Raw genomic sequence first — 13,602 nt, 5'->3', positions numbered from 1 at the left:
ATTATTTTATTATTTTATTTGTATTTCTTTATTGTATTATACCTTAATATATATATTCTAGATATATAGAATAGACGAATCTCAATTTGTCAAGTCTCATGATCATATCATGATCTATTTTTATTCGGCTCAATCTTTTTTTTCTAAAAAAGATTGAGCCGAGTTTAATTGCAATCAATTAGAAGAATAAAGAAGAATTACTGCATTTCATAACTGATTTTTTTCTCTTTTTATTTCGTTTCTTTTTTATTTATACCTTCTTTATCTTTAGTTTTATCTAGTTAATCAATAGTATCTACCGGCTCGAACTCGAATTTGATCGCCTTCCATACTTCACAAGCTGCGGCTAGTTCAGGACTCCATTTGCAAGCTGCTCGGATAATTTCATTACCTTCGCGAGCAAGATCGCGCCCTTCGTTACGAGCTTGTACACAGGCTTCTAAAGCCACTCGATTAGCTGCTGCACCAGGTGCATTTCCCCAAGGATGTCCTAAAGTTCCTCCACCAAATTGTAATACAGAATCGTCCCCAAAGATTTCGGTCAGAGCTGGCATATGCCAAACATGAATACCACCTGAAGCTACCGGTATAACACCTGGCATGGATACCCAGTCCTGAGTGAAAAAGATACCGCGAGCACGATCTTTTTCAATAAAATCATCGCGCAATAAATCAACAAAACCTAAAGTCATTTCGCGTTCCCCTTCTAACTTACCTACTACTGTACCGGAGTGGATATGATCTCCCCCAGACATACGCAATGCTTTAGCTAATACACGGAAATGCATACCATGATTTTTCTGTCTATCAATAACTGCATGCATTGCACGGTGAATGTGAAGAAGTAGGCCATTGTCGCGGCAATAATGAGCCAAAGTAGTATTTGCGGTGAATCCCCCAGTTAAGTAGTCATGCATTACAATAGGAACCCCTAATTCTCTTGCAAATACAGCTCTCTTAATCATTTCTTCACATGTACCCGCAGTCGCATTCAAGTAATGCCCCTTGATTTCACCGGTTTCGGCCTGTGATTTATAAATAGCTTCGGCACAAAAGACAAAACGGTCTCTCCAGCGCATAAATGGTTGTGAGTTTACGTTTTCATCATCTTTGGTAAAATCAAGTCCACCACGTAGACACTCATAACACGCTCTACCATAATTTTTTGCGGATAATCCCAATTTTGGTTTAATAGTACATCCCAATAAAGGACGACCGTACTTGTTCAACTTATCTCTTTCAACTTGGATACCATGAGGCGGGCCTTGGAAAGTTTTTGAATAAGTAGGGGGAATTCGTAGATCCTCCAAACGTAGAGCACGTAGGGCTTTGAAACCAAATACGTTACCTACAATGGAAGTAAACATGTTAGTAACGGAACCCTCTTCAAATAGGTCTAATGGATAAGCTACATAACAGATCCATTGGTTGTCTTCCCCAGCAACAGGCTCGATGTGATAGCATCGTCCTTTGTAACGATCAAGACTGGTAAGTCCATCAGTCCAAACAGTTGTCCATGTACCAGTAGAAGATTCGGCAGCTACTGCAGCCCCTGCTTCTTCGGGCGGAACCCCAGGCTGAGGACTTACTCGGAATGCTGCCAAGATATCAGTATCCTTAGTTTCATACTCTGGGGTGTAGTAAGTCAATTTATAATCTTTAACACCAGCTTGAAATCCAACACCTGCTTTAGTTTCTGTTTGTGGTGACATAAGTCCCTCCCTATAACTCTTGAATTAAGAATTCTCACAATAACAGGGTCTACTCGATGTTAATTAGGCGTAAATGAAACTTTAGCAAAAATCTCGTAAAACAAAAAGGATATTCAATTAATATAATATCAACTCATTAAAGAAAATTGAGGGCATGCTTAGGTTAATGAATATGTTTCATTCATATATAATGCGTACACCCTGTGTATGTTCTATCCTATAGGAATTCCAATATAGGAATTCGATAGGAATTGAGTTGTTGTTATGGTAAGTTAACACGGTTCGTTATTAAACCATGGATTTGATTTACCAAATCCATAATTATTGTATACTCTTTGATAGATATAGCGCAACCCAAATTAATTCCTAATCCTTATTTTACAAGTTCTTAATAGTTCTCTTTTCTTATTTTGAATGCAAATACCTAACTAAATACTAATAAAATTCTTTGTTGACAGCAATCTATGCTTCACAGTAGTATATATTTTGTATATCGAAGTCCTAGATAGGAAAGTAGAGTAGGCACAGATCCTCCACAAAAGGCAAAATGTATATGAAAAAAAAGATTGATTGAACTTTCCAATGGACTCATTCCATGAGTAAACGATTGAATGGGATTCGCTTGGGCAACGAAATCAAGTCCTGGTCCCCTTTTCTCTCTTATTGAATTAACTAATTCATTTCCTTTTTACTTTTGGATTTTTTTTGATTTGATTTGGCATTATTCAACAATAAAAAAAGAAAAATTTCGACAAATTCCTTTTTTTTAATTATGTGATAATTATGAGAACCAATCCTACTACTTCTCCTCCCGGGGTTTCCACAATTGAAGAAAAAAGTACAGGTCGTATCGATCAAATTATTGGACATGTCACTTTTCCCCCAGGCAAGTTACCTTATATTTATAACGCTTTGGTAGTCCAGAGTAGAGACACTGCCGATAAGCAAATTAATGTGACTTGTGAGGTACAACAATTATTAGGAAATAATCGAGTTAGAGCTGTAGCTATGAGTGCTACGGACGGGTTGATGAGAGGAATGGAAGTGATTGACACGGGAGCTCCTCTCAGTGTTCCGGTCGGTGGAGCTACTCTCGGACGAATTTTCAACGTTCTTGGGGAGCCTGTTGACAATTTGGGTCCTGTAGATAGTAGTGCAACGTTCCCTATTCATAGATCTGCGCCTGCCTTTATCGAGTTAGATACGAAATTATCCATCTTTGAAACAGGTATTAAGGTCGTCGATCTTTTAGCTCCTTATCGACGTGGAGGAAAAATAGGACTATTTGGGGGGGCTGGAGTAGGTAAAACAGTACTGATCATGGAATTAATCAATAACATTGCTAAAGCTCATGGGGGCGTATCCGTATTCGGTGGAGTAGGGGAACGGACTCGTGAAGGAAATGATCTTTATATGGAAATGAAGGAATCCGGAGTAATTAATGAAAAAAATATTGAGGAATCAAAGGTAGCTCTAGTCTATGGCCAAATGAATGAACCACCGGGAGCTCGTATGAGAGTTGGTTTAACTGCCCTAACTATGGCGGAATATTTCCGAGATGTTAATAAGCAAGACGTGCTTTTATTTATCGATAATATCTTTCGTTTTGTTCAAGCAGGATCAGAGGTATCCGCTTTATTAGGGAGAATGCCCTCCGCAGTGGGTTATCAACCTACTCTTAGTACAGAAATGGGTTCTTTGCAAGAAAGAATTGCTTCTACTAAAAAGGGATCTATAACTTCGATTCAAGCAGTTTATGTACCTGCAGACGATTTGACCGACCCTGCCCCTGCCACAACATTTGCACATTTGGATGCTACTACCGTACTTTCCAGAGGATTAGCTTCCAAGGGTATTTATCCAGCAGTAGATCCTTTAGATTCAACCTCGACTATGTTACAGCCTCGGATCGTTGGCAACGAACATTATGAAACTGCGCAAAGAGTTAAGGAAACTTTACAACGTTACAAAGAACTTCAGGACATTATCGCAATTCTTGGCTTGGATGAATTATCGGAAGAGGATCGTTTAACTGTAGCAAGAGCAAGAAAAATTGAGCGTTTCTTATCACAACCGTTCTTTGTGGCAGAAGTTTTTACTGGTTCTCCAGGAAAGTATGTTGCTCTTGCGGAAACTATTAGGGGATTTCAACTAATCCTTTCCGGAGAATTAGACGGCCTACCTGAACAGGCTTTTTATTTGGTGGGTAACATCGATGAAGCTAGCACGAAAGCTATAACCTTAGAAGAGGAGAACAAATCGAAGAAATGAAATTAAATCTTTATGTACTGACTCCTAAGCGAATTATTTGGGATTGTGAAGTGAAAGAAATCATTTTATCCACTAATAGTGGCCAAATTGGCGTATTACCAAACCACGCCCCCATTAACACAGCAGTAGATATGGGTCCTTTGAGAATACGCCTCCTCAACGACCAATGGTTAACAGCGATTCTGTGGAGCGGTTTTGCGAGAATAGTTAATAATGAGATCATCATTTTAGGAAATGATGCGGAACTGGGTAGTGATATTGATCCGGAAGAAGCTCAAAAGGCACTTGAAATAGCCGAAGCTAACTTGAGTAAAGCTGAGGGTACGAAAGATTTGGTTGAAGCGAAGCTCGCTCTCAGACGAGCTAGGATACGAATCGAGGCTGTCAATTGGATTCCCCCATCCAATTGAAGACAATCCAGTGGTTTATAGTTGATACAAAGAAAAAGGGAAGAGGGGTAGAAAAAGTTATTAGATAGCGAAGCGAAGTAAGTCCAATGCTATCTAGTAATTTTTCTACCTACTTACCTACTATTGGATTTGAACCAATGACTCCCGCCGTATGAAAGCAATACTCTAACCACTGAGTTAAGTAGGCAATTTATCACCACAAAGGAAGACCCATTACTTCGATCGATTATATATTGAATCCCTTTTCTAAGCAATACCGCTCTGTTATTGGTCTGTTATATACTAAATACTAAACTAAATACTAAACAGATACAGATCAAAGGGGTATCCTCTGGCATTAGAAAATATTCATCTTGACAAGAAATTATCTATATGTTAAGATATCTCTGATAAGGGCTATAGCTCAGTTCGGTAGAGCAACTCGTTTACACGTGCGCCAATGCTTTTCAAAGGAGCTTATTATGCAATGAACATAATCGATCTTATTGCAAAATCAATGTCTTACTTCATAGATTCGAGAGAATAGGAGAACAGTAGCCTGACAAACAGTCGGTTCAGTCCGATTCAGGTGCCAATTCAGGTGCCTAATCAAATAGAACCCTTATGGATTTGCTAGTTGATAAGGTAAATATCCAGCCCACTAAATGCTAGGCGTAATGAGGATAAGGGCCTCCAAAAAACTTCTTTTCGTTCTATGAACTTTAAGGTGTATGAAGTCTCATAGTTAACTCTTGCAGTGGAACGATAGAGACTCCATTTCACTTAGGTTGATTTAATTTAGACCGGAGGCAGACCTAAGTCAAGGTAATCCTCCTTTGAAACACTTTGGTATTGCTCCTAGATAGATCATAATACAAAAAATCAATCAGAGCACAGGGAGCCATCTCATTATCTTTCCGTAAAGAAAAACTATGGTGGACTAACTGATCTTTAAATCAGTTTATGAAAGAGCCCAATGCAAAAAAATGCATGTTGGGTCTTTGAAACAGTTCAAATCATTTCGATAATAATCCGTTTGATCTGTTTTACCGAGAAGGTCTACGGTTCGAATCCGTATAGCCCTAATATGCCCTTTTTTAGATTTTAGGATCTCTATCCTATGTTTTCTTTAGTTTAGTATAGTTTTCATTTTCTCATTAGTATTTGTTTATAGACTGGATAGGCGCCTGCGACATAGAATAGAGATAAAAGCATTACCAAAGGCTCATTCATCGAAAATCAAAATCATACAGACAGGAAAAGAAAAACGAATTTCTATCAAATCAATAGAAGAAAGGATCCTTTCCCTGATTTGAATCCCGTCCTCCTTCAAATAGGATATCTCTAGACTTCCCTATAATAACTGCAATGATTTTATCCATTTTGCGAATTCCTACTTTGTTTTAAGTATATTTATTACTTTGTTTATAGATACATTATGTAAATTGATCAACTTTAAATAGAAAAAATAAAGTAAAGAGTAAATAAGAAAACAGAATATTCTGTCTCATAGTTCTGAAATAGAGTTCTTTATTTTTATTTTATAGTATTACTTCTCATTAATTATACTGCATAGATTAGTCCTACTATCTTAATTAGGTTCTAATTTAGTAGTATTCTCATTTTTATTTAATAGTCTCTTATTATTTTATTATTAAATATTAAATAAAGGATAGAGCTATTCTTTTTTCTAGAGATTCTAGAGAAAGCGAGACAAAGTGAAACGAGAAAGTTTTCTTTATATAAGAATTAGATCTACATACACCATATCTAAATAGAATGGAAATCCAAAAGAAAGGGAGTTGGGATTCCATTGGATGAATCTTTAAAGAAGATGCAGCACAGAGGAAACAAAGGCTAAACTTAAACTAAGCGCTTTTGTTTGAACAAAAAAGATTCTTGTTTCACCGAGGAAAAGAGAGAAGTTCTGGATAAATTGACAATGCTGAATTGAATTGACTAATTTAAGTTCCGCCTATTCCACATTAATGGGAGTACATTATGTTTCTGCTTCACGAATATGATATTTTTTGGACATTTCTAATAATAGCAAGCCTTATTCCTATTTTGGCATTTTCGATTTCAGGACTTTTAGCCCCGGTTAGTGAAGGACCAGAGAAGCTTTCTAGTTATGAATCGGGTATAGAACCCATGGGAGGGGCTTGGGTACAATTCCGAATACGCTATTATATGTTTGCGCTCGTTTTTGTTGTTTTTGATGTGGAAACCGTCTTTCTATACCCTTGGGCAATGAGTTTCGACGTATTGGGTGTATCCGTTTTTATCGAAGCTTTGATTTTCGTGCTTATCTTAGTTGTTGGTTTAGTTTATGCATGGCGAAAAGGAGCCTTGGAATGGTCTTAACTGAATATTTAGACAAAAAAAAAGAAGGAAAAGATTCTATTGAGACAGTTATGAATTTGATTGAGTTTCCCTTACTTGACCAAACAAGTTCCAATTCTGTTATTTCAACTACACCAAATGATCTTTCGAATTGGTCAAGACTCTCCAGTTTATGGCCCCTTCTATACGGTACCAGTTGTTGTTTCATTGAATTTGCTTCATTAATAGGCTCACGATTCGACTTTGATCGTTATGGATTGGTACCAAGATCAAGTCCTAGGCAAGCAGACCTAATTTTAACAGCCGGTACGGTAACAATGAAAATGGCTCCCTCTTTAGTGAGATTATACGAGCAAATGCCTGAACCAAAATACGTCATTGCTATGGGAGCCTGTACTATTACAGGGGGAATGTTCAGTACGGATTCCTATAGTACTGTTCGGGGAGTTGATAAGTTAATTCCTGTGGATGTCTACTTGCCGGGCTGCCCACCTAAACCGGAGGCAGTTATAGATGCCCTAACAAAACTTCGTAAGAAGATATCGCGAGAAATAGTTGAGGATCAAACTCTATCTCAAAATAAAAATAGATGTTTTACTACCAGTCACAAGCTTTATGTTAGGCGCAGTACTCATACAGGAACTTATGAGCAAGAATTGCTCTATCAATCACCATCTACATTAGATATATCTTCTGAAACTTTTTTCAAATCCAAAAGTTCAGTACCTTCCTACAAATTAGTGAATTAGGAGAGGGGCTCTTTTGTGTAGAAAAATAAAAAGCAGGGCAATCTTTCAAACTTGCATCCGAAATGTGAAATATTTATACAAAGAGGGAGAGATGAAGACAATGCAGCAGGGTTGGTTATCTAATTGGCTAGTCAAACATGAGGTGGTTCATAGATCTTTGGGCTTTGATCACCGAGGAATAGAGACTTTACAAATAAAAGCAGGGGATTGGGATTCCATTGCTGTCATTTTATATGTATATGGTTACAATTATTTACGCTCCCAATGTGCTTATGATGTAGCACCCGGTGGATCTTTAGCTAGCGTGTATCATCTTACGAGAATACAATATGGTATAGATAATCCAGAAGAAGTCTGCATAAAAGTCTTTGCCCAAAAGGATAATCCTAGAATTCCGTCTGTCTTCTGGATTTGGAGAAGTGCCGATTTTCAAGAACGCGAATCTTATGATATGGTGGGAATCTCTTATGATAATCATCCGCGCCTTAAACGTATCCTAATGCCTGAAAGTTGGATAGGCTGGCCCTTACGTAAGGATTATATAACCCCCAATTTTTATGAAATACAAGATGCTCATTGAATGATAAGAAATTCATGCTCACTTATACAACACAACTCCAGATTTTATTCAAGTCAAGGAATATTTTTAGGTTCTTTTCCTAGATGAAACGGAATACCTATTTATAATTAATTCCTAATTATACAAAAGCATTCCAGATAGACTGAGCAAAAAAAGGGTTTCATTTGGATTCCCCTATTTTGAAAATCGCATATTAATTTCCTTCATATGAACAGAAAAATAGGATGACTCAAAGAAGTTCTCTACCAGGAACTTTGTACCGCGCACATTACTTAGCACAACTAGGAAAATAAGATAAGATAAAGATAAGCAAGACTAAAAAAATATTCGTCGGAATAGCGGAATACAAAATTAAGAAACGCAAAAAAATAAAGGGGAATCTCACCCCCTTCTTTATCATAAAGAAAAGATATATTTTAAAACTTCTTTAAAAAGAAAAAGAAGTGCCTCTATATTTATATTATAGATTTATCCACTTAGATGAATAAATATTATTAATGAATATGTATCACAATCCATCTCGAGGTATTTGGATCAATACCTATTCGGGGATCTTTTTTTTTTTTTTCTCTGCCAGGAACCAGATTTGAACTGGTGACACGAGGATTTTCAGTCCTCTGCTCTACCAACTGAGCTATCCTGACCTTTTCTTGTGCATCATCCTAGTAGAGTATTTGTATCTATGTCAATTAAAAGGACTAAAAATTAATTAAAGTATTTCAAATTTTAAATTTGAAAATGGGGGGGGTAGTCCTATGCATTGTGCATGGTTTACTTAAATAAAACTTAAAAATAGAGTGAATAACCAAGATTTCTTGCCGATACTCTAATAAAAAAGAAATCTATTCAATGAATAGGATAAGATCCATTGAGTTCTCTTCGCATTCCTTTGTGAAAGAGTAGAATGAGAAAGCTAATGAATCTTAAACCCATTGCATTGATAAAAAGAAAAAAAAGTGCATTGATAAAAAGAAAAAAAAAAAGAGGATAAATAATAATAATATAGTATAGTTAGGGAATAAAAGAGGATTTGGGGATAGAGGGACTTGAACCCTCACAACTTATAAAGTCGACGGATTTTCCTTTTACTAGAAATTTCATTGTTGTCAGTATTGACATGTAGAATGGGACTCTCTCTTTGTCCTCGTCCGATTAATCCACTTTTTTAAAGATCTCGAAAACTTTGAATTTTAATTGAAGAATTTGATTATTCAATATTCGATTGGAGTGGATTCACAATAATGAAAAAAAAAAATTATGATATGAGTTTTTTATTTCATAATCATTATCATTTCTAATTTCATTTTTAAAAAAGATAAAGAACCTATATTATAATTAGAATATAATATGAGTTCTGTGATTAATCGTTTGCTATGTCAGTATCTATACGTGTTTATTAAATGTATAAGGTATAAAACCCCTCTTTCTCTAATTTAGAACTAGAAGGAATTCCACTAACAACACAACGTAATTAACTCGATTCGTTAGAACAGCTTCCATTGAGTCTCTGCACCTATCCTTTTCCTTTGTATTCTAGTTCGAGAACCCCTTGTTTTCTCAAAACACGGATTTGGCTCAGGATTGCCCTTTTTTAATTCCAGGGTTTCTCTGAATTTGGAAGTTACCACTTAGCAGGTTTCCATACCAAGGCTCAATACAATCAAGTCCGTAGCGTCTACCGATTTCGCCATATCCCCATTTCCCTCTTCTTTGAGACCAGGATTCCTTGTGTAATTTCATCCATCTCTTAGTTTTTTTTTTGAATCATTGAGTTCATCACTCAACGTAGTCTAGCAGTTCAGTTCGACTCTATTTGAGAGACCTCGCTTGCTTATTGCAATTCAGAATTGAATTGATTCTATCCTTGATGTATTTGCAATTCAATCCGAATCAATATATCCAAAAGTTTTTATCTCCCCCACCTCCCGTCTTACTTTTTTATAGTATTCAAAATTATACTATAACGCTTGATATTTATTCTTTTTTTCTAATCAGAATTAGCAATTTTATTTACTCTGACTCTATGTTCCCCTTAGTGAAATATTAATCCTCAAATTATTAACAAATAATAAAGTCTATAATGATCGAATGAAAATACCAATAAATTCTATAATTTTATTTTTTAATATCCTATAGTTAAGCATATCAAGCTAACTTTATCTTTAAGAAGTTTTAGTATTTTTTTATTTTTATAAGTATAACTTCAAATTTAGAACTAGTTAATAGCTAAGATTAATAACTAATATCTGAGATTTTACGGATTTCCTATACTATACCTATTTCTATTTGTTACACTATTTCCGTTATGTAAGCCCACTTAGCTCAGAGGTTAGAGCATCGCATTTGTAATGCGAGGGTCATCGGTTCAAATCCGATAGTCGGCTTTTTTTTCTCTATCGATGTTCTACGAACAAGAATCTCTTTTTTTCCGAATTAAATGGAGAATCCAGGATCTTTTATGTTTTTTACCTTACAATTTTGCTAGATACAAAACAATAAAATAAATAATATATATACAAAAAAAAAAGATTTTGATGAAATTCCATTTTTTGGGGTACTTTAGTTGATTTTACTCTGTTTATCCTGTAGTTTAATTCAGTTTTAATTTCGATGTATTCTGTAATGTAAATACAATGAAATTAATTGTGTAAAATGAAATTTCAATAAAATAAAAAAAGGAGTCTTCATGTCCCGTTATCGAGGACCTCGTTTAAAAAAAATACGCCGTCTGGGAGCTTTACCAGGACTCACTAGAAAAACACCTAAATCCGGAAGTAATCTTAAAAAAAAATTCAATTCTGGGAAAAAGGAGCAATATCGTATTCGTCTTCAAGAAAAACAGAAATTGCGTTTTCATTATGGTCTGACAGAACGACAATTACTTAGATATGTACATATCGCTGGAAAAGCAAAAAGGTCAACAGGCCAGGTTTTACTACAATTACTTGAAATGCGTTTGGATAATATCCTTTTTCGATTGGGTATGGCTTCAACCATTCCTGGGGCCCGCCAATTAGTCAACCATAGACATATTTTAGTTAATGGTCGTATAGTCAATATACCAAGTTTTCGTTGCAAACCCCGAGATATTATTACTACGAAAGATAACCAAAGATCAAAAGGTCTGGTTCAAAATTATATTGCTTCATCGGACCCGGGGAAATTGCCAAAGCATTTGGCGATTGACACGTTGGAATATAAAGGACTAGTAAATAAAATCCTAGATAGGAAGTGGGTCGGTCTCAAAATAAATGAGTTGTTAGTTGTAGAATATTACTCTCGTCAGACTTGAACTTAACGAAAAAAGGAAAGGTTCATAGAATTTTCTTCCCCTTCCCCTTTCCCCGAACTAAATCGCCCTAAGACCATTACCATTAATTTGTATTTTCCCATCAACTAGCTAAAATTGATTAACCCTAGGATTAGGATCCTTTTTTCTTTTTTCCTCTATGTGTATTTTACATACCACAGTAATTTGCTATAGAGAATTTCTAATTTCTATTAAATCAAAATAAGATAATATAAGATATTATATTATTGCTGGAAAAAATTGTTATTTGATTTGATACATTGTGATCCTTAACGTTGATGAATTAAGAAAAACGGAAAGAGAGGGATTCGAACCCTCGGTAAACAAAAGTCTACATAGCAGTTCCAATGCTACGCCTTGAACCGCTCGGCCATCTCTCCTACATAACTTATTATGGAAAATAAACTGAGTGAATAGCGAGTTTTCTTATTCCTGCAGTACAGGTACAACCGCAACCACTCGGGGGTTCCATAGTTCTATTGGAAAAATTCCTTTTGATCTAAGTGGAAGGATACAGGATTTTTTACTAGAAATTGCGCTCGCTATAAAATAAAAGTTTTAATTTGGGTTTTCCCGCAACTAAAGAAAAAGAAAATGGAAGAATTCTTCTTATTGCATAATAAAATAAAGAAACCTTAGAATTCCGTTTGCATAAGATACGCTACACCATACTATCGAAATCAAAAATAGGGTATGAGACAATTAATAACTTTGAAAACACGAAATAGTTGATAACATAAGTTGTTGTTCAGAAATAGGAAAGTGGAATGAAATCCAGTCTTAGTCAAATATTTCATATCTCTTCGTGTCCAAGCAGAAGGAAAAGGATACAATTTGAGCTGAGCGGAAAATCCATATCTCTCTTATCCATTTAAAGCATATGGATTTAGAGTAGAGCATATGGATCAATCTATTTATAATTATAAGAATCGAATGTGTTTGTTTTTATGTTATTTTGTGAAGGAATGAAAACAATTCTATATAGAATGGGTTGGGAATTATGCCTAGATCCCGTGGAAATGGAAATTTCATTGATAAGACCTCCTCAATTGTAGCCAATATTTTATTGCGAATAATTCCGACAACCTCAGGAGAAAAAAAGGCATTTACTTATTATAGAGATGGTGCGATTTGACTCTTTTTTTTGCTTTTTTTTAGCCCTACCTATACCTCAGTCTTACGAAAAAGAGAGGGGGGTTGGCATAGAGAGAACCAAATTTGTAAAGCAAACAAACCCACGCTTCGGGAAGGTGAGGCGAACTAACAATTCCTTCCGTCGTGTATCCTCGATTGATGCGGCTTCAGATACTTCAATTGTAGATTTGAGTATTGAGCGAAAGGTTACACCTACAGGATATGGTATGGTATGGATTACAGGCCAATCCTACTCTATTAGTATCCGTAGGCAGCATAGGGGAGAAAAGCACTACACCTAGAAATAGGAATCAACAAGAGAAAAACTTTGTTAGAAATTACCCCTTTCCTGATCGGTATCAGGGCTGGGAAGAATGGTTGGGATAACAAACAACCATCAGGTTTGTACTTTGGATACCCCTATAACCATCAAAGATCGTTGAAGTAGCTAATTCCTCTAAATAGGAGGCGTTGAGAACAAAGAAATTATTGGAGCTATCGTTTTCCTCTAGCATTAATAGAATTCATTGGTGTTAAGAAAAACCTCTTGTGGGAAGGTTGGCTAGAGATTTCTTGGAAAAATACCAGCCCCTTTCGGTTCATAATGAGACGGGACTAATTCTATTTTGATTCTATAGATTATTTCGCTTAGTACTATTATGTACAGAAGGGAGGAGCCGTATGAGATGAAAACCTCATGTACGGTTTTGGAACGGAGATTTTTTGAATAGAATGAACGACCGTAACGGATGTTGGCTCAATCCGAAGGAAATTATGCGGAAGCTTTGCAAAATTATTATGAAGCTACGCGACTAGAAATCGATCCCTATGATCGAAGTTATATACTCTATAACATAGGCCTTATACACACAAGCAATGGAGAGCATACAAAGGCTTTGGAATATTATTTCCGGGCACTAGAACGAAACCCCTTCTTACCGCAAGCTTTTTAATAATATGGCCGTGATCTGTCATTACGTGCGACTATCTCCACTATAGAAAGAAAAAAAAAAAAGAGAGGATCAAATTTTCTAGTAAATACTAGAAAAAAAGGGCTTTCTACATAGGGATCGTAAAAACAACCGATTTTTCCCTATCAGCTGTAGGAAGGAAG

General features: G+C 35.9%; 3 non-coding genes across 3 annotated transcripts; 1 reads left to right on the top strand and 2 right to left on the bottom strand.

Moving 5' to 3' along the window:
- Positions 1 to 8,615: 8,615 nt before the first annotated feature.
- On the bottom strand, positions 8,616 to 8,688 carry TRNAF-GAA (transfer RNA phenylalanine (anticodon GAA)). Its single transcript has one exon. It is a non-coding gene; the product is annotated as a tRNA-Phe (tRNA).
- A 1,667-nt stretch (positions 8,689 to 10,355) lies between these two features.
- Positions 10,356 to 10,428, top strand: TRNAT-UGU (transfer RNA threonine (anticodon UGU)). The gene has a single exon. It is a non-coding gene; the product is annotated as a tRNA-Thr (tRNA).
- A 1,219-nt stretch (positions 10,429 to 11,647) lies between these two features.
- TRNAS-GGA (transfer RNA serine (anticodon GGA)) lies at positions 11,648 to 11,734 on the bottom strand. The gene has a single exon. It is a non-coding gene; the product is annotated as a tRNA-Ser (tRNA).
- Between the last annotated feature and the right edge of the window lie 1,868 nt (positions 11,735 to 13,602).

Source organism: Triticum urartu, unplaced genomic scaffold (assembly GCF_056163025.1).
Source record: "Triticum urartu cultivar PI428250 unplaced genomic scaffold, HENAU_Tu73 scaffold2, whole genome shotgun sequence".
Lineage (NCBI taxonomy): Eukaryota > Viridiplantae > Streptophyta > Magnoliopsida > Poales > Poaceae > Triticum > Triticum urartu.
The sequence above is the reverse complement of the archived record's forward strand: the minus strand, read 5'-3'. Positions and strand labels throughout refer to the sequence as shown.